Raw genomic sequence first — 5,595 nt, forward strand, 5'->3', positions numbered from 1 at the left:
CCTGGAGGGTGAAAGTCCCCCCCCCCTTAAGAACCCACTGTCATAGAAGCTTCTATTTGCAAGGTCCGGTTATTACTTATTTCCTTTTAGAGACTTTGCCTGCAATTAGATCATTGATTGGTTGTTAGAGTCACTTTCCTAAGCCTTTCTTTTCTAAAGGCAGCAAGACAGAGTGCTTCTGCTCTTGTGAATATGCTAGCAGTGTAAATCTCCTCTCATTTTATAAACAGAAAGTAAAAACAAATTGCTTTTGTCTGTCAACACTGCCCCCAAACAGACAAACACTCTAAACAGGATAGTTAATATCCAGAGGCCCCTTGGAATTTGGAAGTTCAGCTGTAGCAATAAATAGAAAGTCTCTTGTACTAGCTTATATTAAAGGGGGCTAATTCATGGTAAGAATATGACAGTAAATCTTACAGACATTCAGGGGTGGGAAACCAAGGATGCGTGGGCCAAAGCAGATTTGAACTTAAGAGGAGGAATCCCCAGCATGTGAATCTGGTTTGCCAGGACAATGCTTCAGGCTCCAATCCCACACGACCTTACCAGCCCTAGTCCCCACAGCTAACCATCTCCATTGGCAATTATTCCAGTTATAGTTCTTAGCAAACTTGACTGACACTACTCTCTCCTCTGATCCCATCCTATGAAACATGCTAGGGTTCTTTGAACTTTCAGTTCTAACTGCTTATGTTTTCTTTTGTGTCCTGATCTTCATGCAGTTTCATCTTTTCCCCTTCTGGAAAACTCCTACTTCTCCCTTCAGGTCTCTCAGTTCAGATGTCACTCCTGTCTCAAGCCATCCTTAAAATCCTGAACTAGCCCTTCCTCCCCACCCCTAGACTACAGAAGGTATTATTCCTGCCCTGTGCACCCATGCACCCTGTTTGCCCATAACAAAGCATATACCCCACTGTACTGCTACTGTGTGTCCTCCTTGCTAGATTGGCAACTCTAGAATAAGGACAGTGCTCACCAATTTATTCCCTGCTCATAGTAGGCACTTCATTAACATGTTTAAAAAAAAAAAGAATGAGTAAATGAACAAACAGGGTCACTCCCAATTGTCCACCCTTGCCAAAAATAGCAGTAGCTAAGAGCACAGGGAGGCAGCTGCTACAAGTAGCTCCCTGAACCAACAGCCTCTCCTCAGCTGTGGCAGATTCATTTGGCAGGGGTACAGATGGGAGGCCAGGACTAGCACCTATAATGCAATTTAACCACATGGATTAAAGCTCATGTAATATAGTAAACTGCCTGTTATTTCGAACTCGCAATTGGCACTGTCAAGCAACAGGCACACAACCTGGCCAAAACAAAAATGAGAGTTTAGGTGCCAGCCACTTACATCTGACCTGGTGGGTTCGAATCCAGCCCGGGCCCGCTGAACAACAATGATGGCTGCAACCAAAAAATAGCCGGGCATTGTGGCAGGTGCCTGTGGTCCCAGCTACTTGAGAGGCAGAGGCAGGAGAATCACTTGAGCCCAGGAGTTGGAGGTTGCTATGAGCTGTGATGCCACAGCACTCTACCCAGGGCAACAGCTTGAGGCTCTGTCTCAAAATAAATAAATAAATAAACTTGGTGCCTTGTGCTGTCAGTAACCCAACACTCACTCAATCCCTCCCACGGCTCCCATGAGTTCTCAGCACCCTGAAGCACCCATGTTTAGGACCTCTACTGCTTTCCTAGCTAGTCCCAATTGGGTATGGACTTTCTTTCTACTGCTGCCGGTATACTGCCCTCTGCTTTTTGTGGGACATTCTGATTGTTCAGTACGAGTATATTTATCTGGCTACAAGTGCATTTCCAATTGGTCATACGGCATACACTCAACCACATTACTACTGTGCCTCTGTTGACACAGAGTTAAATAATGGAGTATGTTATTGAACTGCTTATACTAGGGATCCTCAGACTTTTTAAACAGGGGGCCAGTTCACTGTCCCTCAGACCATTGGAGGGGTGGACTATAGTTTAAAAGGATAGGCAGCAGTGGCAGCAAAAACATCCGGCGAGCCAGATAAATGTCCTGGGGGAGGGGGGGGCCCATGTGGTCCACGGGCTGTAGTTTGAGGACGCCTGGCTTATACAGTACTGTGATATGGTATGCTAGGACTTGTAATCCTACAAGCTTGGTATCCTATTCCCAGGTATGTAGATTATAGCTGCTTAATGCTATGAGACTTTATTTCTGTGTACACATTGGTGCGTGCATTCCGTACACTCATTGGTACGATATAGTAAAACTGTGTTATAACAAGTGAAGTGAGTTTGCTTTTAATTAGTGTATTTCAATATTCATATCAAGTGAAAAAAGAGTTTGTGGTATGATATGGTATAGTTTGGGGTAGGGAATTAGGCCTATTTTTAATAGTAACTCTCAAGCAACCAGAATGCACATTTAGCCTATCACCCTGTGGGTACCAGATAATGGGGAGATTCCTGTAGCATCTAAATTGGTTTTGACAAAGTTGGAGAAGGATCAAGACAAATCGAAGATTAGTAGTGAGCGGAAACTATATATTAGATTTTTACTATAAAAACGGGGGTAAGATCGATGATGAAATTAGAGGTATTCTCATCAGGAGCTTTTCCACTTTGACTATGTATATTTTCTCAGCATCTGTCCCAAGTTCCAGAGGGAGAGCGTTACACTTCAGAGCACTTGTTCTCAGCCTTGGCTGCACCAGGTGGGGGAAGTTGAAAAATACTAATGCCTTGGTTCTGACATAATCTGTCTGGAGTAATGCCCGAGAGTTTTAACAGCTCCCCAGGTGTTTCTAATATACAGCTTAGGTTGAAAACCACTCCTTTACTCTTGTTTCCCAAAGTGTGGTCCGTGAACCAATATCGTTTATGTCACCTAGAAATTTGTAAGAAACGCAGACTCTTAGGCCTCAGACCTCCTGAATCAGAGCCTGCCTGATTAAAAATAAGATCCCCAGAAGACATGCATAGTATCAAAGTTTGAGAAGACTGATTTATACTCTTAAGTTTCAGACAACTGTTCCATGCCTATAAATTGCTGCATGTCCTAATGTGAGTCTTCATCTACGAAGTTATATCAAGTAAGATATACAGTTTTTTCCCCCACATGTTGTATGTGGTACAAACAACATAAGACTCCTGGATGTGCAGGAGTCCTGGAGCCCAGGTCAGGTTCTCTTTAGGCTGTTGCCTAAGAGGCATGATGTTTATTTCCATCCAGCTTCAAATCCTGGTCCTGTGGAGCTTTGCATCTTAGCCCTGGTCCGTTCGGAAATGGAAGCCTTTTTCTGACTTGTTCCTCAGGACCAGCCTCCAGGTTCAAGCTAAACTACCTCAACAGCTATCTGCTATCCTGCATCTGTCAGAACTTCCCTCATGCCCAAGTGTCCACTCTGCACCTCCTGCTCCTATCTCAGCTGATTTTCAGCCAGAACAACACCCACTCTGTTTATTAAAATATTTAAGTAATTCTGAACCAATTGGCAAAGAGCATGCTATGAACAGCCCAAATGCCCCAGTCCCTGCCACAGAACTCTAGACTGCCATGTTACCGTTATCCACGAGCTGGAGAGGGGGGCAACTGAGGACCCTAGGACCTTGCAGCAGAACTCTAATCACTGTCCATTCTGATTGGCCAATGTACGCACACCTCCTCTGCTGCTTTGATGGAGTCAAAGGTTTTTGTCTTTATCATTTTTCTTCACTCTTTTCTGTTTTAGTGCACACTGCAGTGACCTACACACCAGTGTGCCACCAGGTCTCTCATAGATCTCTGTCTTTCTTATATCCCAGTGGGTTTTAAAATGTGATCTCCACACCAACAGTGTCGGCATCACCTTGGACTTGAGGTGTTTTTAACCAACATTTTGTACGATACATAAAATTTGATATGGACTGATTTAAGATTTGTCAGATTAAAGTGGTGGTGATTATATAGTTTTTAAAAAATGAGTTTCTGGGGTGATGCCTGTGGCTTAGTGAGTAGGGCACTGGCCCCATACACCGAGGGTGGCAGGTTCAAACCTAGCCTCGGCCAAATTGCAACAAAAAAATAGCTGGGCATTGTGGCAAGTGCCTGTGGTCCTAGCTACTGGGGAGGCTGAGGCAAGAGAATCACTTAAGCCCAAGAGCTGGAGGTTGCTGTGAGCTGTGATGCCGCAGCACTCTACCAAGTGGCGACAAAGTGAGACTCTGTCTCTAAAAAAAAAAAAAAAGGGTTTCCATAAGGGACAGACTATTACTAGATAGTCTAGTAATTAGTAATCTAGTAATTAGTAGAGACTAATTTAATTTAATTAAAAAGAATTTTTTTTGAGATGAGGTCTTCCTATGTTGCCTAGGCTATCTCGAACTCCTGGCCTCAAATGAGCTTCTCACTTCAGCCTCTCCAGTAGCTATGATTATAAGCATGAGCCACTGAACCAGGCTTAATTTTAATTTTCAAAGATATACCTTTGAATTAGGATAGCCAATTGAAAGTTAATATAGTGCTAGTGAGAACAGCTATTACTGAGCACAACTTGGTGTTCTTTTTTTCTGTCAGTGGCAGCTTGATTGGTGTTTGTGGGAGACATTTCAGAAAGGAAACTGATTTTTATTGAATATCTACTATGTGCCAATCATTATTAACAAGTGTCTGAATTAACCCTTGAGAACTTGCTGTCTCAATTAACCCTCAAAACACCATGAGATAGTGTCCCCACATTGTACTAATGAAATTGAAAACCAAAAGTAAATGATAGTCTATTGATTTATTGATTTTATAAATTACTCAGAGAATCACTAATGGTTTAGAAGTACAAGATGGCTAAACACTTATTTACTTCTGTTATTTTTACAAATGAGGACAGTGGCAGGTTGACAATCACATTGCTGGATAGGTGGTCCTAAAACACAGATGCTTAATTTAAAATATGCATAAAGTGTAAATACTCAAGAGTCTAGAGTCCTGCGGATGCTAGACTGTCTATTTGTTAACAAATAACTGGCATGTTTGCAGTTGGTCAAACAAATTGCTCAGATAGGATTTTAAATGTTTACCTAAAAACTCCCAAAACAAGAAAAATGTTGAGATTCTACACTCCCTTATTCACAAGGTGTAGGTGTACTTGACTTTGCCATATGAGCAATTAGGGTAAGTTTAGACATGTAACTAACATTTTGTATAAATCACCAGGAAACTTGTACTCTCCTATTTGTACACTCAAAAAAAAAAAAAAATCTAGCTCCCTCCTGCTTGATTAAATGAAAGTCTTTCATTGAGGCCAGGTGCCTTGTCTCGCACCTGTAATCCTAGTACTATGGGAGGCTGAGATGGGAGGATTGCTTGAGTTCAAGAGTTGGAGACCAGCCTGAGCAAAGTGAGACCCTGTCCTTACCAAAAACAGAAAAAATTAGCTGGTGTGGTGGCATGTGCCTGTAGTCTCAGCTATTTGGGAGGCTGAAGCAAGAAGGGTGAGCCCAGGAGTTTGAGCTTGCAGTGAGCTAGGCTGATGCCATGGTACTCTAGCTTGGGCAACAGAGTGACACCCTGTCTCAAAAGAAAAAAAAAGTCTTTCAATTTGGTCAAATCAAAGTCTTATATTTGGAGTTAGTTGGAAT

The sequence above is a fragment of the Otolemur garnettii genome, unplaced genomic scaffold (assembly GCF_000181295.1).
Source record: "Otolemur garnettii isolate 467f Iridium unplaced genomic scaffold, OtoGar3 scaffold00002, whole genome shotgun sequence".
Taxonomy (NCBI): Eukaryota; Metazoa; Chordata; class Mammalia; order Primates; family Galagidae; genus Otolemur; species Otolemur garnettii.